This window comes from Mauremys reevesii, linkage group 2, assembly GCF_016161935.1.
Source record: "Mauremys reevesii isolate NIE-2019 linkage group 2, ASM1616193v1, whole genome shotgun sequence".
Classification (NCBI taxonomy): domain Eukaryota; kingdom Metazoa; phylum Chordata; order Testudines; family Geoemydidae; genus Mauremys; species Mauremys reevesii.
In genome coordinates this window covers 68,552,115-68,576,135 of record NC_052624.1, presented here as the reverse complement: position 1 = coordinate 68,576,135, position 24,021 = coordinate 68,552,115, and the positions used below count along the sequence as shown (strand labels likewise).

The 24,021-nt window shown below is 45.0% G+C and overlaps 1 long non-coding RNA gene across 2 annotated transcripts in view; it reads right to left on the bottom strand.

The window, feature by feature from the left end:
* LOC120396900 overlaps positions 1–23,969 on the bottom strand; it is a 176,339-nt gene extending 152,370 nt beyond the window's left edge. For both annotated transcript variants that reach the window (XR_005593516.1, XR_005593515.1), the window contains exons 1-3: positions 23,845–23,969; positions 977–1,125; positions 405–510 (exon numbers count right to left, since the gene is read on the bottom strand). This is a non-coding gene — a long non-coding RNA (uncharacterized LOC120396900). The remainder of the gene's footprint in view (positions 1–404; positions 511–976; positions 1,126–23,844) is intronic.
* Between the last annotated feature and the right edge of the window lie 52 nt (positions 23,970–24,021).

Sequence of the window (24,021 nt, the reverse complement as noted above, 5' to 3'; positions counted from 1 at the left end):
TTTATCATTATTTGCATTTATAGCATTTTGGATTAGGACAGTTATGGAATTGTTAAGCAAGCATTGTCTTACTTTAACTTAGAGTACTTTTCATGAGCAATTAGAGAGAGAAATGCTGCTAATCAACTTTGTTTACCAACGAATATGCAGGTCAGCCGCAATATCTAGGACAACCCCCCTACTCCCACACAATATGGTTTCTGGACTATGCAGAGATAAAATGAATGTCCTGGGGATTCCAGTTTTCTCTGTCATGTTCACTAGAAAGGGTGGAGTGCCCTGGGAATGCATGGGAGGGAGAACATGAGTATGGGCAGTTCTTTAAGAGCTGCTGCTGTCCTGTATAATGGCATTATACTGAGGAACATACTGAGGCCCATGAGTAGGATAACAGTGCAAGTCACCTTTGGTCCTGTATGTACTCCCTCATATGTTCATAGTAGAACACTTTCTCTTGCAGCTGCATTTCTGTTTGGCTTCTTTGTCCTCTTATCTAAATCTGTCTTGTTTCTGAAAAAAAAAAAAGAAGAAAAAGATTGTGTTTTTCCTCCTTTGACTTAAAATTTTTGTCCCCATGGAGACAAAAAACAGATTTTCTCTTGTTTTCTGGTTTCTCCTGCTGAATTTAGTCCAGAACTCTGCTCTCTGTGTTCCCAACTATCTGCTCACTCTCAGTTATGGCTATATGGCAGAAATGGTCTCTATATTGGGAAATAAGGAAAAGAGTTATTTATGGCAGATAACCCTTGGAATGCAATAAAAGTGACAACTGTTCACTTTCATATTCTAAAACCTTATAAAAAGGCACTCTGTCCTAGGATTAAAAATCCTAATTCTCCCCAATTTTAAACAAACTATTGGGGAGGGCAAGATGAGTTAATGGAGGAAGGAGAGCAATGTGCATGGAGGGACAAGGAGGGGCAGGTAGAATACAAAGCAACTATACAAGTATTACTTGTTGGATGCTAATAGATACCATGAAAGAATCGGGGCTGGAGGGTACGTCAACGGACAGGAATGGCTCATTCAAGCAAGTTGGAGCAAAGCTGATAAATCTGCATTCAAATTATTCTAATGATGGACAACAGAAAATGTACTTCAGGACTCGGGCAGCAAAGTAAATTTCTGTGGGGACACGAAGAAATTAAATATTAAACCAGTAATGTGATTGCCACACTAGAGCACTAAAGATTCTTTAAGGTTACTCAGAGATTATGGCTTGAATCTAGTAACTGCCCATGACTCAGCCACAGCTGTGCACAAGTTATTTTGTATTTCCACACTCATTTGGAACAATAGCCAGTGTGGAGGGGTCATAGGGGGAGGAAATCCTGAAAGGGGCTGCCAGATCTGGAGGTGTCCAGCAGAGCTAAACTAGAAGGGAAAGGGTTAGGCAGCTGCTGCTTATTAGCACCGCATCAGAACTGGAAGGCAGGTGAACTTCAGTTCTCATGTGTGTCTGCATCTGCCCTTTTCTAAAACACTAATAACAGCAACGAAGAAGGGTAGGACAGTGGCAGTAGGCAGAGCTGGCATGAGGAAAGGAACAACAACTTGGTTCTAAGTATTATGCCCATCTAATAAATAAAAGAAGAGAAACAATGCTGGGTAACCTTTGGAATGAGTCCGATCAAAACCAACTGTCTCTCAAATTTTGACTACTGAATATTCAGAATTAACAGCCCACAAACTCTCCAAAAGCCAAGAATTATTCATATAAATTATTTGGCAGGCAATTTCAAATAAATAAATTTGAGAAAATCCCAAGCTGCTTATGGACAGTTCACAAAGAGAAAAAGAGGCAATATTTGCTCAATAAATTGATAATAAATTGCTCAGCTCTACTAGAAATCCCCCTGTCCTGCAGAAACTACCATCTACATATAACACCACTATGCCCAACTGTTTCTCCTCACTCTACTGCACTTATTTGTGCCTTTAGAATACAAACTTCTTAGAGCAGGAGCTCATGTTCTTTGGTTAATATATTTTGCACATTCTAAAGCACAATTTGCTGCTATGCTGCTGTGTAAATAATGTATCTAATAAGCCAAATCCAGAGAGACACTTCAGGCCTCTCCCCTGGTTGGCCAATGGGTGCCAGAGAATTCCAGGTGGAGGAACTACCTATTGTTGCTTGGCGGTGTCTCCCTTTCTTGCTACTGGGACTGAATCAAATTCCCATACCTGTTGGTGTGTGTATATATGTCATATGTTTCACTAAGGTCAAAACAAGATATTTCAGAATATTTTGTTTCACAAAAATCTCCAAGATTTCTTCTTTACGTTCCAATTCAGGACAAAACAAAATTTCAAAATCTTGGAATTTCCCATGGGATAGAAATTCCATTTTCCTACCAGCTCTATTCTGACTCTCCTCCTTAATCTGACGTTTTTGATCTCTAGCACATACTCCATAGTGTCTACAATATCTTCATGTCATAATGTCATTTTATTCAATGTTTATATCTTATCATCCAAATCATGACTTTTGTCATAAACCTTTGATTCGGAATGAGGGAGAGTATTTCGAAGCAACAGCTAGAATGGTTGATGATTTTGCAGGGGAAAATGAGTTGGTACAACTTGGACAATATAATATGGTTGGAAGCTAAGATAACAGAATGATAAAAGGTAGAATTTTTTTTAAAGATTATGAAAAGAGACTATGGAGAGAGAAAAGTACAAAAATAACATGGGGATGGCAGAATTCTGCCACTATTGAGTTTTTCTGTCAATCAAAAATATTGTTATGTTTGAACTTGACACCAGCTACAGTTCAGTTACGGCTTTCATTATCTCTTTACCAGCTGCCACACTGCTTAGAACTTTCAGTATTGATGGATTTGCTTCAAATGTTCAAATATAAATCATAATGTTGGCAGTGGGTTACACTAAAAATATCTCCAACAACCCACTTGGAACATGGAAATGACATCTTGGCCTTATAGTTTTCATTTGTGCTCCCTCTCATTTGAGAATGCTTTCAAACCTTTATTTCCAACTCAAGAAATTAGGCCCCTAATATGAGTTCAGGTATATTGTCAAGTAGAAAGCTCTCAATGAGGGCTCCATTACATGAGTGGGAGCACACTTGGACTATTAGTGGATTTCAGCCTCTGCTCTCAGTCTGACAATACTCACAAACATATATTGTACACTTGGAAGAGGTTTGAATGGACTTCTGTTGGGTGGTGATTGCTTTTCTTTTTTTCCTTTGTACATCCTTAATTATAAATAAGGCTAAGATTTAGTCACAGAATCCGTAACTTCCAGCAAAAAACGGTTACTCACCTTTCTGTAACTGTTGTTCTTCGAGATGTGTTGCTCATATCTATTCCAGTTAGGTGTGTGTGCACACCACGTGCACGGATGTTGGAAACTTTTTCCCTAGCAGTTACCTGTCGGGCCGGCTGGGGAGCCCCCTGGATTGGCACTGATATGGTGCTCTATATAAGACCCTACCGGCCCGACCCCCCTTCAGTTCCTTCTTGCCAGCTACTCCGACAGAGGGGAGGGTGGGGGGTATGGAATATATATGGCAACACATCTCGAAGAACAACAGTTACAAAAACGGTGAGTAACCGTTCTTTCTTCTTCGAGTGCTTGCTCATATCAATTCCAGTTAGGTGACTCCCAAGCCTTACCTTGGAGATGGGGTCGGAGTCAAGGAACTGCAGACTGAAGAATCGCTCTGCCGCATCATCACGAGAGTGCTGGACGATAGCGTAGTGGGATGTGAAGGTATGCACCGAGGCCCATGTGGCAGCCCTGCAGATTTCCTGGAGGGGAACGTCTGCTATAAAGGCTGCTGACAATGCCTGAGCTCTCGTGGAGTGAGCCTTGACAGCACAGATGTTTGCTAAGTTGTAGCAGGTACAGATACACGCGGTGATCCACGAAGATATCCGCTGGGAGGAGACCGGTGCGCCTTTCATCAGCTCCGTGATGGCGATGAACAACTGGGTTGTCTTACGGAATGGCTTTGTTCGGTCTATATAGAAGGCGAGTGCCCTCCTAACGTCCAGCAAATTGAGGTGTTGTTCCCGAAGGTCGGCATCTGGTTTTGGGTAAAAAAAACGGCAGGAAAATGTTCTGACTTACCTGGAAATGGGACACCACTTTTGGCAGGAAAGTTGGGTGAAGTCACAGCTGAACTTTATCTTTATGAAAAATGATATAAGGCGGTTCACATGTGAGAGCCCATAGCTCGGACACCCGACATGCTGAAGTGATGGCCACTAGGAAGGCGGCCTTCCAGGAAAGATAGAGGAGTGAGCAGGAGGCCAGCAGCTCGAAAGGAGGGACCATACGGCCGGAAAGAACCAAGTTAAGGTCCCATGCAGGCACAGGCAGCTTCGTTGGAGGATGGACTTTTTCCAAGCCTTTGAGGAAACGCCGCACGACCGAGTGTGCAAAGACCGAGCGCCCGGCCACTCCTGGGTGGAACGCAGAAATGGCTGTGAGGTGAACCTTAAGGGATCCAAAAGCTAGGTGCTGGTCTTTCAAAAACATCAGGTAGTCCAGGATGCACAAGATTGAAGCCTGGAGCGGGGACCCAGGCTGAGTGCACCTGGAGCCTGGAGCCGCTGAGTGCACCAGCTGGAAAACCGTTTCCATTTAGCTTCGTAAGTCTAGTCGAAGGCTTGTGACTTTCTAGGAGCACCCGCCTTACCAAGTGCGAACAGGCACGCTCAGCCTGGTTCAACCACGGATCATCCAGGCTGTGAGGTGGAGCGACTGGAAGTCCGGGTGTAGGAGACGACTGTGGTTCTGTGAGATGAGGTCGGGGCTGAGAGGTTGGTGTAAGGGAGCCTGAATTGACAGGTCCAGCAGGATAGTTTACCAACACTGGCGCGGCCAGGCAGGGGTCACCAGTATGACGTTTGCCTTGTCCTGGCGGACCTTGAGGAGCATCTTGTGGACCAGCGGAAACGGTGGGAAGGCGTAAAGCAGTTGGTCCAACCACGTGATCATGAAGGCGTCTGCGATCGAGCCCAGGCTGTGACGCCGCAAGGAGCAGAAGGTTGGCCACTTCCTGTTGATCTGCGAAGCAAACAAGTCGATTTGGGGAACCCCCAGATGTGGAAAACAAAGTGAATGACGTCCAGGCGAATCAATCATTCATGCGTGAGAAAACACCTGCTCAAGTTGTCTGCCAGTATGTTCTGGACACCCGGCAGGTAAGAGGCTTGAAGGCTGATGGAGTGGACTAAACAGAATTCCCACAGAAGAAGGGCTTCTTCACAGAGCGGCGATGACCGGACTCCACCGTGTTTGTTCAGATAGAACATGGCCATGGTGTTGTCTGTTAGGAATACTATACAATAGTCTTGTAAGCGGGGAAGGAACACTTGGCACGCAAGGTGAATCGCCCTGAGCTCCTTAATACTGATGTGCAGGGATAGCTCATTTTCATGACATAAACCCTGCATTGTCAGGCTCCCGAGGTGCACCCCCCCATCCCAGGGCAGATGCATCTGTAACCAGGGTCAGAGTGGGTTGAGAGGGATAGAACGGGACCCCAGCACCCACCATACGGGGATCCAGCCACCAATGTAGGGAGTCGAGTGTGTGTATTCAGACCGTAAGCACCATATCTAGATTGTCACGGCCTGGTCGATATACTGACGCTAGCCACGTCTGGAGAGGCCTGAGTCTTAGTCTGGCATCCTGCACCATAAGCAACTGAGACACTACCTCGCTGTAGCGGTGGGAAACCTGCAGAGGCTGGTGATTATGTTTGCTACAGCCAGGCACCGGGCCTCCGGGAGGAAAGCCCGCACTTGGTTTGCGTCCAGGACTGCCTCGATGAACTCTATTGTCTGGGTAGTGGAGAGGACATATTTGCTGATGTTCAGCATGATGCCCAAGCGACTGAACATGTCCATGACCAGTTGCACTTGAGACCGGATTTGTTGGTGAGATCGGCCCCATATAAGCCAGTCGTCGAGGTATGGGAAGACGTGCACGTGGTGTCGGCGAAGAAAAGCTGCCATGACCGCCATGCACTTGGTGAAGACGCGAGGGGCTGTGCACAAGCTGAATGGGAAGGCTGTGAACTGATAGTGCATCTTGTTCACCACAAAACAGAGAAAACATCTGTGGGGCAGGGTAATTGAAATGTGAAAGTATGCGTCTTTCATATCGAGGGCGGCATACCAGTCTCCTGGATCCAGTGAGGGAATAATTGTGGCCTAGAGAACCATGCAGAACTTCAGGTTGACGATGTGCTTGTTGAGCTCCCTGAGGTCCATGATGGGCCTTAGGCCTCCTTTTGCCTTGGGGACGAGAAAGTAGCGGGAGTAGAAGCCCTTGCCCCTGAGCTCTCGAGGCACTTCCTCCACTGTCCCTAGGGCAAGGAGGGCTTGTACCTCCTGGATGAGGAGTTGCTCGTGAGAAGGGTCCCTGAAGAGGGGAAAGGGGGTGGGAGGGCAGGGTGAAATAGAAATGGATAGAATATCCTGCTTCTACCATGCGGAGGACTCAACGGTCTGATGTAATAAGGGACCAGGCATGGTAGAAATGGGATAGACGGTTCAGAAAGGGATAATTGTCTGGGATGTGAGCTTGTAGTCCGTCCTCGAGCATACCTTCAAAATGGAAGCTTAGGGCCTGGAAGTGGCGTGGATTGCCCTTGACCCTGCCCGGAGGGGGGGCGTGATGGTCTACGTCGAGGGTACCTGCTTCTCCAACGGGAGAAGTCCTGCCTGGGTCTAGGTGGGAAGGGGCATTGTTGGGTGATCTGGGGCTGAAAGGGCTTCCTTTGAGTAGCCGGGGTATGCATGCCCAAGGATTTAATAGTATTTCTTGTATCCTTCAAGGTATGCAGGCGGGAATCGGTTTGCTCTGCAAACAGGCCCTGGCCATCAAAGGGGAGATCTTGTCTGGTGTGTTGCACCTCAGGCGGAAGACCCGATGACTGGAGCCAGGCGTTTCGACGCATGGCGATGCCGGACACCAGAGTGTGTGCAGCCGCGTCCGCAGCATCAAGGGAACCCAGAAGGGCGGTTCGAGCTACCAACTTGCCCTCCTAGGCAATGGCCCCCAGTTCCGTACGAGCCTCTGCTGGAAGAAAGTCTTGGAACTTAAGGACTGCAGACCACGAGTTGAAATTGTATCTACTGAGGATTGCAAACTAGTTTGCGATCCATAGCGAAAGGCCACCAGTACAATAAACTTTTCTTCCAAAAAGGTCCAGCCACTTGGCATCCTTTGATTTGGGGGCGGGCCCTTGTTGGCCCTGTCTCTCTTTTGTGTTCACCACGTCTACCACAAGCGAACATGGGGCGGGGTGAGTAAAAAGGCATCTACTAAAATAAGAAAAAGCTAGGGATTAGTGAAACACTTGATAAACAAGAGACCACTGTTCCAACAACTGTCATGGGCAGTAAGAAGGAACTGAAGGGGGGGTCGGGCCAGCAGGGTCTTATATAGAGCGCCATGTTGGCGCCACTCCAGGGAGCTCCCCAGACGGCCCGCCGGGTAGCTGCTAGGAAAAAAGTTTCCAACATCCATACACGTGGCGCGCACACACACCTAACTGGAATTGATATGAGCAAGCACTTGAAGAAGAACCTCCGTGACTTCAGCTTCCATGGTCCCCTGCTGTCCACAGGGGCAGAGAGTTGCGGGGTACCCTCACCACCTCTGGCAGCCCCCGGAGCTTCAAGCTTTCAATAAGGCATTTGATATGGTTCCATATGGGGAATTATTAGCTAAATTGGAAAAGATGGGGATCAATATGAAAATTTAAAGATGGATAAGGAACTGGTTAAAGGGGAGACTACAACAGGTCATACTGAAAGGTGAACAATCAGGCTGAAGGGAGGTTACTAGTGGAGTTACTCAGGGATTGGTTTTGGGACCAATCTTATTTAATCTTTTTATTACTGACCTTGGCACAAAAAGTGGGAGTGTGCTAATAAAGTTTGTGGATGACACAAAGCTGGGAGGTATTGCCAATACAGAGAAGGACCGGGATATCATACAGGAAGATCTGGATGACCTTGTAAACTGAAGTAATAGTAATAGGATGCAATTTAATAGTGAAAAGTGCAAAGTCATGCATTTAGGGATTAATAACAAGAATAATGCATCAGTTGGAAGTAACAGAGGAGGAGAAGGACCTTGGAGTATTGGTTGATCACAGTATGACTATGAGCCGCAAATGTGATATGGCTGTGAAAAAAGCTAATGCAGTCTTGGGATGCATCAGGCAAGGTATTTCCAGTAGCGATAAGGAGGTGTTAGTACCATTATACAAGGCATTGGTGAGACCTCATCTGGAATACTGTGTGCAGTTCTGGTCTCCCACGTTTAAGAAGGATGAATTCAGACTGGAACAGGTACAGAGAAGGGCTACTAGGATGAGCCAAGAAATGGAAAACCTGTCTTATGAAAGGAGACTCAAAGAGCTTGGCTTGTTTAGTCTAATCAAAAGAAGGCTGAGGGGAGATATGATTGCTCTCTATAAATATATCAGAGGGATAAATACCAGGGAGGGAGAGGAATTATTTAAGCTCAGTATCAATGTGGACACAAGAAAAAATGGATATAAACTGGGCACCAGGAAGTTTAGACTTGAAATTAGATGAAGATTCCTAATCATCAGAGGAGTGAAGTTCTGGAACAGCCTTCCGAGGGGAGCAGTGGGGGCAAAAGACATATCTGGCTTCAAGACTGAGCTTGATAAGTTTATGGAGAGGATGGTATGATGGGATAGCCTAATTTTGGCAATTAATTGATCTTTGACTATTAGTAGTAAATATGCCCAGTGCCCTGTGATGGGATGTTAGATGGGGTGGGATCTGAGTTTGTTCAGAGAATTCATTCCTGGGTGTCTGGCTGGTGAGTCTTGCCCACATGCTCAGGGTTTAGCTGATCGCCATATTAGAGGTCAGGAAGGAATTTTCCTCCAGGGCAGATTGGCAGAGGCCCTGGGGGTTTTTCGCCTTCCTCTGCAGCATAGGGCATGGGTCACTTGCTGGAGAATTCTCTGCACCTTGAAGTCTTTAAACCATGATTTGAGGATTTCAATAACTCAGACATAGGTTAGGGGTTTAAACCAGGAGTGGGTGGGTGAGATTCTGTGGCCTGCATTGTGCAGGAGGTCAGACTAGACAATCATAATGGTCTCTTCTGACCTTAAAGTCTATGATTCTATGTGGTGGGATACCCCACAGCTCCCAGCGACTGCAGGCTGTGGAGGCCCCTGGAGCTGCCAGTGGCAGAGGAACCCCGCAGCTCCTGGCCATTGTGGGTGATGGAAAACCCCCAGAGCTTCCAGCTGCCATGGGCAGCAGGGGAACTGCACAGCTCCCAGCTGCTGCAGGCAGCTTTTAGCCCTTGCGCAGCTGCCCCACTTCACTTGGGTCACAGCTTCCGTTAATTTTTCTTTTTTGCCCAGGAGCTACCCGTGACTTTTACTAAAAATATCTGTGACAAAATCTTAGCCTTAATTATAAATTATTCCTTATGCCTTCTCTCTACTTTTCTCCTTGTTGGATGGAAGTCATTAAAAAGTGTTTGCAATGAACCCCTATTGTGAACAAAGAAAGTGTCAGTCCCTGTCAATTTCTTCAGACTTTGAATAGTGATTATTGAGAACAGCTATTTGAATGTCAATCTTCTGTGCTCCAGACTGTCTGGTGCTGAGTACAGCAATACAGCCACAGCATGAAAGAAAACTGCCATTCCTCACTACATTAAAATTTGATTGATCCAAACATTCTGGGCTAGCAGCGAATTTGAATAGCCTAGCCTTTTTTTTCCCCACCTGATATCTATATACACAATAGATGGCTATTACTAATTCTTATTCTTTTTCCTTCTTTATTTATTACAGGCCTTGAAGCCCTGACCGAGACTGGGGCCCCACTATGCTATGTACTCTAAACACATAATAGACAATGTAGCCTGTGATACAGTATATACGTATGACGTATCCATGTTTGGAGAGCAAAATAAAATTAAAGAATTCAGTTCTGCTCCTGGCTTCATCTGTGTAAATCTGGAGTAATTCCAGTGATGCCAAAATGTATGTACAGGAGATACATGAGAGCAGAAAACTGTTGGGATGTGTTTTTCTGATTCAAGATTTCCTTGCGTGTATTATGTTCAATATTCTGCTCACAGATCCTAATGACAGATCTTGACTATGATATTCTGCTCTCTGTACAAAAGAGCTTGTTTTTATCAAGTAAAATATCATAGTCAAGATCTTCCATGCAGATCTGAGAATAGCCTTTTGCCCTTAGGTACCATTATTCTACTAGATTCTTTGGGCTATTTGTTAATCAGAAAAAAATGGGAGAGAATTAGAGCATAGCCAGGTATCTAAGAGCCAACAACATTGGTATTTTTGTAATCAAATATACTGTGCAATAGTTATTACAGAAACTAATATTAATAACACCTCAGATATTCCCTTGCTGCAAGCTGTTTTAGAAACTGAGACCAGTGAGAATTTGTTTCAAAAGTGTAGGGTTTTTGTTTCTGGCTTCATGCTTAACTGCTGGGGTCTAGTCAATTAACAGATGGTTTCATGAAGTTGAAGATATATACTCAATGGAAAAATTAACAAGATTAAGGTGAAGCACTGATATACATTTTATTGATTTATGGTTCCCCCTTCACTCATTTTATCTGTACAATATCGAGATTACAGAATAACAGTTGAATTATTTTAGTGCCATGGGATTAAGACAGTCTTCTGGGATTCTAAATCTTGTGTGTGATTAAACTAAATGATTTTTATAGTAGATTAGTCCAATATATGTTAAAGCGTTAATAACAAATTGTACCTGTGGTAAAAGGGATAGCAGTATTTGACCCATATGATCATTGCATGTTTTCTTATCTGGAATTTTTCCCTTATGTATCTGGATACTTATTAATCCTTTATCTACTTAGTCATAATAAATTAACAAATAATTGAAAATATATCAAAGATTATATATACACATACAAAAAAAATACTGACACAAATACTGTAGCTCTGATGATTTATTGCATATTAATTAAGGCTGTCAAGTGATTAAAATAATTAATCACAATTAATCGTGCTATTAAAAATAACAGAATACCATTTATTTAAATATTTTTGGATGTTTTCTACATTTTCAGATATATTGATTTCAATTACAACACAGAATACAAAGTGTACAGTGCTCACTTGATTGATTACAAATATTTGCACTGTAAAAAATGAAATATTTTTCAATTCACCTAGTAATAGTAATAATTGGAGATATACCAATCGCCTAGAACTGGAAGGGACCTTGAAAGGTCATTGAGTCCAGCCCCCTGCCTACACTAGCAGGACCAATTTTTTCAGAACTCCACGGCTCATCATCTCAAAGAGGGGAAGTTATGATATAAATGAATAAAATATGCCAGTTTTGGCCCAGTCTCTCTCTGCACCCAAAGGAAGTTTGGATTGTACACAGGAGCCTTTCTTGGTTATAGACTGGAAGAAGAGTCAGAGAATGCTTTGCTACATAAATTATATTTTCTATTGTGCAAAATAGCCACATACTCCCTCCAAAAAATCAACATTTTGGTGAGTTTTTCCTGCTGTATACTGAATTTGGAAGGCATACAGCTGGAGGGATAGATACCTTTCTAAAGACTATGCAAAACCGGATGGTGCCATCTGGCTTTAAGACCAGTACAACAGGACTTTGCCAGCTGCTGCTGAACTCTTCAATGACCCCTAATTCCAACATCACATGGGCTTCTTGCTTCAGGGTCTCTCGCATGATTTTGGGGCATAGCTGTAAATTCTCCTGGACGAGTTGACCAGGTTCTGTTTGGATACAGTGTTGCAAGAAGTGAGTCCACCCCAGATGAGACACAAACACCATCCAGAAGGCTTTTATTAGCTTCTCACCTGGGCCCTCTGTTCCAGGCAAAGATGTTCTTCCATCTATGTAGGGTTTGGGTCTGGTGAGATGGGCACTTGGGGTCCCAGCCCTGGCTCAGGGAGAGAAGGAGCAATAAATAAGCTCTCCCACTCCTTCCATAGCTTCAGAAGGTTAATATGATAGACCTGTGTTAGCCTCCTCTTGTTGGGCTGTCTAATTTCATACTTTTCTGGCTTAACTTGGCGGACTACTTTGTACGGTCCTTGCCATTTAGTGAGTCGCTTAGAAGTACCCAATTGCCTGGTTTGAATATGTGCCCCTTTGTTATAGGCTCACTCCTGGGTCTGCTGAGCACTGGCAAAGGACTCTAGGGTTTAGAGCCTCTCCTGGAGCTTCAGTGCGTACACCCAATAATAGTCTTCATCTTAGAAGTCTGTTATTCCCACATCTCATGGATGAGGTCAAGAATTCCCTGGGGTTGTCTCTCATATAACAGTTCAAATGGGGAGAATCCAGTAGTTGACTAGAGAACATCTCAAAACAGCAAATAACAGGAGAGCCATCATCTCATCTCAATGATGGGCGTCCTCAGAAATACATTTTTTAACATCCTTTTCAGGGTCTGGTTGAATCATTCAACCAGACCATCCATTTGCAGATGACAGACACACATACAGAGTTTTTATTTTTATCAAATCACACACCTCCTTCACTAACTGACATAAAGTTGGTGACTTGATCAGTGAGGATCTCCTTAGTTACCCTTTATCCAGCAAAGACTTTTAGAAGTACTGCTGCAACAGTCTTTGCATTGGTGGTGTGCGGTGGGATTGCCTCAGGATAATAGAGGGCATAATCAACTATCACTAATATGTGTTTATATCCAGCTACACTTTTTTCTAAGTGCCCAATGAGGTCCATCCCGATTCTTTCAAACAATATGCCTACTACAGGGAATGGAGCAGAGGAGCTTTTTGTCACTCCTTTAGGTCCTACTGTTAGCCTGAAAATGGGCTAACCACAAGTCCATTCCCCCATCATCTGCATCTGTTCAACGGTGTTTAAATTAGTGATATAAAACTTAACAAATGGATAGGGTGCAAACAAACAGGATTTATTGGACAGACAGGTAAGCAAATAATATACTAAGCAAGGATCCCAACCAAAATGTGAACAACAATGAAACCACAAAACAGCTCAGTTCTTAACATATATAATGTGGGCATAAAGCCCAGAGCCCCCAAAACCTTTTACATACATTAGGGAAAATGACCAGAACAATAAAGGATTATTACAATACCATATCTCGTAGGATGAGAAGACACACTGACGCCGAAGGGAACGAGGAGTAGAACCACAGGACACGGTATCAGGAACACAGGACACTAGAACACAGTGTAAGTGGCCAGATCTTCTTTCTTTGATACTTGACACGCTGTCCTGAGTGTAATATATGGGCTGATGGAATTATTGATGTGTGCAAGTAGACGCAGGTAGGGAACCAGATGGAATAAGATGGCATACCACGAGTCCGGGTCTGCTCTGGGGCTAGCAGCTGTGCATGTGGGCAACTGACTGCAACTGTGACGGACAGCACTGAGGGATGGGTGAACGCCCCTTAAGTAATCTTCTGTTGCCAGGCAGATTACTGGTCACCTAATCTTCTCCTTTCTTGTTTTGGGGGAAAAGGTGCAAAACGCTCCATGAAGGAGGGTACTCAGTATGGAGGCCAACAACAACCTAGTGAAAACAAAATGGCCAAAGAGGAAATAACATGGTAAAATAAAAATCTCCCTAACACTACGAGTTGGCATTCAGGGCAGGAGCTGATGAAGTCTTTAACTTCTTGGTGAAACCCAGGCCATAAAAAGCAATCCAGATTCCTGGCCAAGCTCTTCTGGTGACTGAAGTGACCTGCAGACGAGATAATCTGAGCCAGTCACATAACCTCGCATCTGTGAGGCTGAGAAACAAGGAGTTCTGACCGAACTTCACCCATCAGTCGATCTCTCTAGCTGCCACAGTCTCTCTGCCTGAAGCTCAAAATGGCAGTACTACTCGTTTGGGGGTCAATCACCTCCCCATTAACCACCGACAGTTAGTCATAAGCTCAGCTCAAAGTCTGTCTTCCCTCTGATCCTTGATGAAGTCAGTCCCTCTAGTTATAATGTCCCTCTCCTGTAGGAGGCCACCATTGCTTCATTGTTAGGTGGCTCTTCTGGGGAAGCTGCCCCTTGGCCGAATCCTCCTTTCTCAAGGGACTAGCTCCTCATCTACACCTGCTAACATGACAGGTTTCAAAATCCCATCTTCCAGGGCCCCTCAGTTACTCCTTCTGGTGCTGGTTTAAATACTTAGAACGTCAGAGAAATGCTCCCAATCCCAACCCATGATAATGGGATAGGCTAGTGTCGAGGCTAGCCCCAGTACAAGAGACTTCATGTTTTCCCCTACAGTCAACTGCACGCATACACTAGAATAATATTCAATGTCTCTCTGAATACACTGTAGAAACACAGTCTCCTCAGTGGCCTCAGGGTTTGGGACCAAGTTGTTCTGGACCAGGGTCTGCCCACATCTGGAATGCACCAGGCCATCACCTCTGTCTGTTTATCTGACCAAGGACTGTCACTTTAGCTGGGTTCGCTTATGGGTGTGGCTGTCTATCATTCATACCTGTCCATAACCACACTCCATATAGGGGCACTCCTGATACTGATGACCTGGACACCCACATGAAAAGAAACCCCTCACTGCTGGCTGAGTGGGCATCAGCCCTGAGCCTAATGTTTTAGGTAGCCCTTTCCTCTGTGGCTCGTTAGCTTTCCCCCTCTCCCCCCCGGCTTTCCTGTGGAGGAGCCTGCAGGAGTCCCAGGGGCTTTTGTCTGAGATGGTGAGGTTTCTCAACAAGGGCCAGTCCAGGTCCCGCAGCCTGCTGGACCCCTTAGAGGACTTGTGCTTCTGAGACCACACTGTCTGACTGCCATTTCCCCAAGTTTGGTTCTTCCTTGGAATCTAGGAGCCTCCTTGGCCTCCAGCAGTTGCTCATGTGATGCTGCCACTGTCATTTCAGCAACTCCTTTTCCATCAGCCAGACAGCATCAGCTAGGGATTCTGACTGGTGTTTATGCACCCAGTCCATATCCCCAGCAGAAGTATGTGGGCAAACTGCTCTGCCATGATGAGCTCAGCCACCTTGACTCCAGTCCAAATCTCCAACTCCAGCAGAGGTCTCTTAATTTCTGGTTGACCATGTGGTGCTGGGCTCCCTGGGGATATTTCTCCCAATGGAGAATTTATTGCAAGGCCTCCTCTGTGATGTCAAAGTAGTTGAGCATAGCAGCTTTCACTTGGGCATAGTCTTGAGTAGACTCTACACCTCAGTATACAGCCTGTGTTGGCCCTGTCAGGTAAGAAGTCAACAGGATGGCCCAGTGGTCAGGTGCCATTGCCACTCAGTCAAACATTACCAGGAAAGCCTCTGGGTCATCCTCAGGTCCCATCTTTTGAGTTTCACTGGCACAGGCTGGACCACCAGGCCAGGTCTACGGTCCCTGGAAAGGAAACCCTGGGGAGACCCTGAGACCATCAGAGTCTTTACTGCTGTTCTTGTTGTTGTGCCCTAAATCCCAAACTAGTAGTTGCTGCTGGACAGCTGTTTTCCTTGTGAATTGCTGCTGCTGGGCTGCCTATTGCTGGTGGTCCTTAGTAATCTACTTAAGAAGATGCTCTTGACTGTTCTACCAGCCCATGCCTTTAGGGTCAGTCAGTCCTCTGCCTTCTCCAGGGTTGGGAAAGATGCCTGCATTCTCCACCAGTTGTGAAGGGGTTGACTCACTACTGGCGCCTCCTTGTGGCTGGGCATCACACAGTAGCTCTCTCCCCTTTTAAGCTCCTCCTCCAGCCTGTGTATGACTTGTAGTTGTGGCAGGGAAGAGCTGCCTGAGCCAAGAGCAGCCCCTTACCTCCGTGTTGTCCACTGTGGGGTTTATATACCCCATCATGCTCTACTCAAAAACACTTATGAGATCAGAAGGAAAATTTTAAAATTCGATCTGACTTCTAAAATTTAATCACATCACAGAGTCATAGACTTTAAGGTCAGAAGGGACCATTATGATCGTCTAGTCTGACCTCCTGCACAATGCAGACCACAGAAACTCACCTACCCACTCCTGTAATAAACCCCTATGTCTGAGCTATTGGAGGCCTCAAATCATGGTTTAAAGACTTCAAGGTGCAGAGAATCCTCCAGCAAGTGACCCGTGCCCTATGCTGCAGAGGAAGGTGAAAAACCCCCAGGGCCTCTGCCAATCTGCCCTGGAGGAAAAATCCTTCCTGACCTCTAATATGGCAATCATCTAAACCCTGAGCATGTGGGTAAGACTCACCAGCCAGACACCCAGGAATGAATTCGCTGAATGAACTCAGATCCCACTCCATCTAACATCCCATCACAGGGCACTGGAGATATTTACCGCTAATAGTCAAAGATCAATTAATTGCCAAAATTAGGCTATCCCATTATACCATCCCCTCCATAAACTTATCAAGCTCAGTCTTGAAGCCAGATATGTCTTTTGCCCCCACTGCTCCCCTCAGAAGGCTGTTCCAGAACTTCACTCCTCTGATGATTAGGAACCTTCATCTAATTTCAAGTCTAAACTTCCTGGTGCCCAGTTTATATCCATTTGGTCTTGTGTCCACATTGATATGAGCTTAAATAATTCCTCTCCTTCCCTGGTATTTATCCCTCTGATATAGTTATAGAGAGCAATCATATCTCCCCTCAGCCTTCTTTTGGTTAGGCTAAACAAGCCAAGCTCTTTGAGTCTCCTTTCATAAGACAGGTTTTCCATTTCTTGGCTCATCCTAGTAGCCCTTCTCTGTACCTATTCCAGTTTGAATTCATCCTTCTTAAACGTGGGAGACCAGAACTGCACACAGTATTCCAGATGAGGTTTCACCAGTGCCTTGTATAATGGTACTAACACCTCTTTATGTCTACTGGAAATACCTTGCCTGATGCATCCCAAGACCGCATTAGCTTCTTTCACAGCCATATCACATTTGTGGCTCATAGTCATCCTGTGATCAACCAATACTCTGAGGTCCTTCTCCTCCTCTGTTACTTCCAACTGATGAGTCCCAGTTTATAAAAAAATTATTGTTATTAATCCCTAAATGCATGACTTTGCACTTTTTACTATTAAATTGCATCCTATTACTATTACTTCAGTTCATAAGGGCATCCAGATCTTCCTGTATGATATCCCGGTCCTTCTCTGTATTGGCAATACCTCCCAGCTTTGTATCATCCACAAACTTTATTAGCACACTCCCACTTTTTGTGCTAAGGTCAGTAATAAAAAGATTAAATCAGATTGGTCTCAAAACCGATCCTTGCAGAACTCCACTAGTAACCTCCCTCCAGCCTGACAGTTCACCTTTCAGTATGACCTGTTGTAGTCTCCCCTTTAACCAGTTCCTTATCCACCTTTCAATTTTCATACTGATCCAACTGTTTTCCAATTTAACTAATAATTCCGCATGTGGAACCATATCAAATGCCTTACTGAAACTGAGGTAAATTAGATCCACTGCGTTTCCTTTGTCTAAAAAATCTGTTACCTTCTCAAAGAAGGAGATCAGGTTTGTTTGGCATGATGTACCTTTTGTAAAACCATGTTGTATTTTGTCCCAATTACCATTGACCTCATTGACTTTCTCCTTCAAAAATTTTTCTAAGACCTTGCATAATACAGATGTCAAACTAACAGACTTGTAGTTAGCCGGATCACTTTTTTCCCCCCTTTCTTAAAAACAGGAACTATATTAGCAATTCTCCAGTCATATGGTACAACCCCTGAGTTTACAGATTCATTAAAAATTCTTGCTAATGGGCTTGCAATTTCATATGCCAGTTCCTTTAATATTCTTGGATGAAGATTATCTGGACCCTCCGATTTAGTCCCATTAAACTGTTCGAGTTTGGCTTCTACCTTGGATGTGGTAATATCTACCTCCATTTCCTCATTCCCATTTGTCAGCCCGCCATTATCCCTAAGCTCCTCATTAGCCTCATTAAAGACTGAGGCAAAGTATTTGTTTAGCTATTGAGCCATGCCTAGATGATCCTTAACCTCCACTCCATCCTCAGTGTTTAGCGTCCCACTTCTTTGTTTTCTTCTTAATTATATGGCTATAGAACTTTTTACTATTGGTTTTAATTCCCTTTGCAAGGTCCAACTCTACATGGACTTTTGCCTTTCTCACTTTATCCCCACATGTTCTGACCTCAGAAAGGTAGCTTTCCTTGCTGATCCCTCCCATCTTCCACTCCTTGTAGGCTTTCTGCTTTTTTCCTAATAACCTCTGTGAGATGCTTGGTCTACAACTCCTGCCTATGCATTTTTTCCCCCTTCTTGGGACGCAGGATTCTGATAGTTTCTGCAACTATGACTTGAAGTAATTCCAGGCCTCCTCTGCCTTTAGATCCACAAGTTCTTAAGTTCAATCCACTTCCCATCTTTAGAAAGGAAAAATAATAAATGTGTTGACTACTAAGTACTTTACTTGGACTAGGCTTAGAATTTGTCTTGGCAATAACACTATACTAAGCTTAAATTGGAATTCCACTGAGAAGTATTTAGAACATTTACAGGCTCATGATTACGGTTACTGGTATTATCTTTTCTCATCTTTTTTTCTTTTCATTTATGTAATGGTTTTGGATGTCTCTGGTATTGATTTTTAAGTTAGTGAAAAATGAAACTATTAATATAATTGTGCTGTATGATACACTGTGCGCTATCATGCCTCTTTAAAATCTAATAAAAAGACTTTTAAAAATGCAAACAACCAGAAAATGTGCTCTGAGGAAGGCTTGATATTGCAAAAACTCTCCTCATTATTTTCCAAAAACCTATTAGAAGAGAATATCTAACTGGTCATAGAGGTATCACTTTTTAAACTCCAAGGTGAAGCTCATTAAATTTTTTTAAAAGGCTATTCTTTTACGAATCATTTAGGCCTAATCCAACTCTCATTAAAATCAGTCTTTCTATGTTTTTTAAGTGGGATCAAGCCCAGGTAGTGGTGTACATCTATTAGTGTCCTACCAACTCTGATCATTTTAACAACTGTTTTGTCATGTTAGTGCATGTAGTAGCAAAAAACTAATCCAGGTCACTCCAGACACAGAAGATAGCACCAGTCTCCATAGAGAAAAATATAAAATTGCTTACAGCAAAGAGAGTTATTTGAGCTAGAAGGATTCACTGCTTACGGAGCAAATGTTATAAATAGCACAAAATAATATAGCAGATGTAGCCTACAACAATCTAATCATGTAGTAACAAAAAGATAAAAATGTCTCAAGAGGATGAGTGATGAAGAAATGTGCACAACTTAGTCATTGTTAAAAGGAATAAAAGATTATCAGAACACAGAATTTAGATGTTTAAAAACAAAGTGAGATCTAGAATAACTCCTCAAACTCTATACAGTTATGTCAGAAATGATTTGGTGGATACCATCAAAAGCAGAGCAAGTAGATAGAGACAAGAAATTATTATGCCTTTGCAATATTCTCTGAAAAAACTATAAGTCACTGGTAGTGAAGCAGTTTGTTAGGAATGAGAAAAGACTTCCTTTTCAATTGAAGCACAACTTCAATGCCAGACTATGTTCTTCTATGCCAGACTGGTAATAGACAGAACTCAGGGATACAAGAACCCTCTGTGACGGGTCCCTCCCAGGGTGCCACCTGGAACTGAGGTACAGCTGAGCCCTCTGTCTCACCAATCTGGGTTCCTCTTGCACTGTGATGTTGTGACAAGCTGCAAATCCTTCCAAGCAAGCACCCATCACACCAACATTCACAGGCAGGGACCACATCCATCTGTGTTCATGAATGCTCTGGCCAGCCACTCATGAACACACAATAGAGAAGCTACAGCCAAAGTACTCCCAGCTTCCCATTCTAACACCCCAGAGCAGTACCGTCCTCTCCTGGTCAAAATCCGACTAGTATGAATATATTACCCAGTCTGCTTCTTCTACAAAGGAAAGTGAACGTGCACCAACTCTGGTTCATGAGCTGAGATTTCTCTCCTTAGTACTTCCAACAACACACAGTGTTTTAGGTAAAATGTAAAATAGATTTATTAACAACAGAAAGATACCTTTTAAGTGATTATAAGTGGTAGCAAACAAATCAAAGTACATTACCTAGTAAATAAACAAAACTGCAAACTAAGCCTAAGATACTAGAAAGACTGGATATGAATTAGCAATTTCTCACCTTGGCTGATGATACAAGCAGTCCACCAAGTTTCCATACATAGGCTAGAAATCAGTTTGGCCTGGGACTAGCACTCTCCCCGACGCCCCTGCTCACCCAGTTAAGTATTTTTCCTCCGGTACTTTCAGGTGTGTTGTTGTAGAGAGAGGCATAGTCATGATGTCATTTCTGCCTTTTATATCTTCTTCCAACTTGCTGGAAAGCTCTTTTGCTGTGATCTGGGTCAAACAGCATTCTTTGGTGCTATCTCTGAGAGGTTTCTATTGTACACAGTTCCTGGGATAATCCTTGTGCTTGTGTGAATTCCCTCAATAAGCCATTAACATTGTTTGACCTTTTTATTGTTGTACCTGAAAGGCTGCTTGTGGGTGTTCTCAACCTCACAATATGTTTTAGTAGCACATACATAGCCAAACTTCATAACTTCATATACAATGATAGCACATACAGTTCAATGAGATATTAAAGTCTAGCAGATCAATAATTTTAGAATGATACCTCACAAGGCATACTCTATACAAAACATATCATAATTATATGACAGTGGTGAATATAGGGTTACCAGGGTGTCACAACCCCATTACCTTCATTGCTGGAAACTATGAACTGCTTGATTGGCCAAAAGCAAAATATTTGTGTCAGCCCTAAGTGGCAGAGTTCTAAAGATTCTAATCTTTAAAGGCAGAATACTTGTGGTACCATTAGAAAAGACAAAATACATGCATTTGGGACACTGGGAGTAGAAAATTGTAAGCATAGGGCCAGAGTTCTGCTGTTTTGGCCTTGTGTGAATTCACAAATTGAAAAAGCAGCACTAACTAGTGTGTCTACTAGTATTGCATGTCAAACTCTAAAAAGCTCATGATCCTTCATAATATGCCATTTCACCTCTGAGGTCATTTTCATAATAGATCATAAATACTATATGCTCAAAGTGAGCTAGTCTATTTTCTACTGAAATCAGTGGTGTTACAATAGTGACAATCTGTGTAAGCAATAGCACAATCAGGCCCAGTATTATGAAATGGAGAGACTAAGAAACATAAAAACGTCCATGTAATAGGTAAGCAATGATGGGTAATTCAACATGGAATATATGAGAAGCTGATATCCAACAATACACAAAAATTCCACCAGTTTGAATATAGTGGTGATTTTCTGTCACACAATTTATAGTTCCTGTATCTACAATCAAATGGGCAAACAGAAAAACACAGTCATTGTTCATCTGACGAAGTGGGTATTCACCCACGAAAGCTTATGCTCCAATATGTCTGTTAATCTATAAGGTGCCACCGGACTCTTTGTCGCTTTTTAGTCATTGTAAAACACCTTCTAGAAAAAAATCAAGTGGAGCAGACTCGGACTTCTCTTTGGTTGAGTGCAACAATACACTTATTACCAGGATGGGATCACCTGCTCCATTACTAATGTGTTATCATTCATTTGTATTTCATTTTGCATTTCATAGGTCAGAAGTTACCAGTCCTCCATAGCTCAAGAAACAGCTTAAAGCTAAACAGGTCAGCTAGTCCAGATCTCACAAAAGGATGTAATCAAAGACATTATCTCATTTTGCAGGAATGGACTGTGGGAGTGTGATGAAAGTTAAATAACAATGATTATTTGTTCCATTAGTCTACGTAACTGAAAGTCTACCTGTCAGCAGGGGCTGACCCACAAAATTTTTATTCTTCAGAGATACTCACTGAGAACTGCCTCTTTCAAAATTGGTACTATCTCCCATTTTTTCTCAAAGACACTAAGCTTATAGGCCAGAGCTGGGCAAACTTTTTGGCCCGAGGGCCACATAGAGGTTGCAAAATGGCGTGGAGGGACGGGTAGGAAAGACTGTGCCTCCCCAAACAGCCTGGCCCCCACTCCCTATCAGCCTCCTCCAACTTCCCCCTCCCGACTGCCCTCCTCCGAGCCCTCAACCCATCCAACCTCCCCTGCTCCTTGTCCCCTGACCGCCTCCTCCTGGGACTGCCCCCTGGGACTCCCACGCCTATCCAACCCCTCCGTTCCCTGTCCCGACACCCCCCCCAGAACCTCCACCGCATCCAACTGCCCCTGCTCCCTGTCCCCTGACTGCCCCCCAGGACCCCTTATCCAACCCCACCGCTCTCCACCCCCTTACCATGCTGTTCAGAGCGGCAGGACTGGATTATTGGAAAGCCTGGGAGGTGGGCGGGCGCAAGCCATGCAGCCCAGCAGGAGAAGCATGCCAGTGTTCTCTGTGCGGTAGCGTGGCTGTGGGGAAGGGGGGACAGCGGGGAAGGGGCTGGGGGCTAGCCTCCCCAGCTCGGAGCTCAAGGGCCAGGCAGGACGGTCCCACGGGCCGGATGTGGCTCACAGGCCGTAGTTTGCCCACCTCTGTTATAGGCTATTCTTAGAAAATATGGCCACTTCCTCTTACTGTTCCCAGTAGGCTGCCCTGAGAGAAGTAGGTGGCCTCCTATGCTGCAAGGAGCAGAGGGGTACCGTGACAAGCAGTATATATGTATAAGTATATATAGAGGGGTGGTAGATGATTCCTGCACAGGTGTGCACAGGGTCAGGGGGAAGCTGGAGGTTGTTGGTGTGTGTATAGTGTACAGCCACAGGATTGGGAACATGGGGGGGAAGGGTGCAGGTCAAAGGAGAAAGATAGCAGTGTGGGTTAAAAGGTAAAAGGCAAGGGTATGTGTGCAGGGCAGAGGGGAACTGGAGGGGGTTTGAATGGGCAGGACAGGGATGCATACTGGTGTCTGTGCAGGGCAAGGTTGAATTGGAGCGGATGTGTGAATGTGCAGACAGGGCAGGAAGGATCTGGAGGGTACCTGTGTTCAGAGTAGGGTGGGGAGATCTGGAGCAGGGGTGTGTGTGTAAGACAGGTGCTGGTATGTGTGAGCATTCAGAGCAGGGAGGGACAGTAGTGTCTGAATGCATGGGGCAGGGCGGATCTGCTGGGGGTGTGTAGGGCGTGGCTAGGTACTGGTGTTGGTCAGTGGGAGTGAGGGTGCAGTGCAGGGAGGACATGGAGGGGTATAGGGCAGGGCTGGAGGCAGGGCAGGGAAGGTCTGGAGGGGTGCAGGGTAGGACTGGGGACAGGGCAGAGAGGGTCTGCAGGGACACAGGGCAGGACTGGGTACTGAGGGTGCAGGACAGGGCTTGGTACTGTGGGGGAAGGGAGGATTTGGACGGGTGTGGGGAGGACAGGGAGGGTCTGGAGAGGTGCAGACCAGGGCTGGGTCCTGTGGGGGCAGGGCAGGGAGGATATGGAGAGAGCATAGGGAGGGTCTGGAGGGGGGAAGGGCAGACCAGGGCTGGGTACTGAGGGTGCAGGGCAGGAAGGATATGGAGAGAGCGTAGGGAGGATCTGGACGGGAGCAGACCAGGGCTGGGTACTGTGGGGGCAGGGTGAGGGCAGGAAGGATATGGAGAGAGCATAGGGAGGGTCTGGACGGGAGCAGACCAGGGCTGGGTCCTGTGGGGGCAGGGTGAGGGCAGAGAGGATTTGGAGAGCGCGTAGGGAGGACAGGGAGGGTGGCAGGGCAGACCAGGGCTGGGTACCGTGGGGGCAGGGCAGGGCTAGGTACTGAGGGGACACAGCAGGCGGTACAGTGAGCCCAGTGGCGCTAGGCTCTGCAAGTAGCTGCGGGTCCAGGGCCGTGACGCAGGGGCAGCCACCTTGAACCGCCGACCACACCCGTGTCGGGATGCCAACGTATCACGAACGTAGCTGTGGCCGCGGAGCTCTTGGGAGCGCCGAGGAGGCCGCACTCAACAGCGGGGAGGGACACCACAAGGCGACGGCCGCGGAGCAGAAGAACCCGGATGATAACAGCAACATTGGCACGTTCGCCG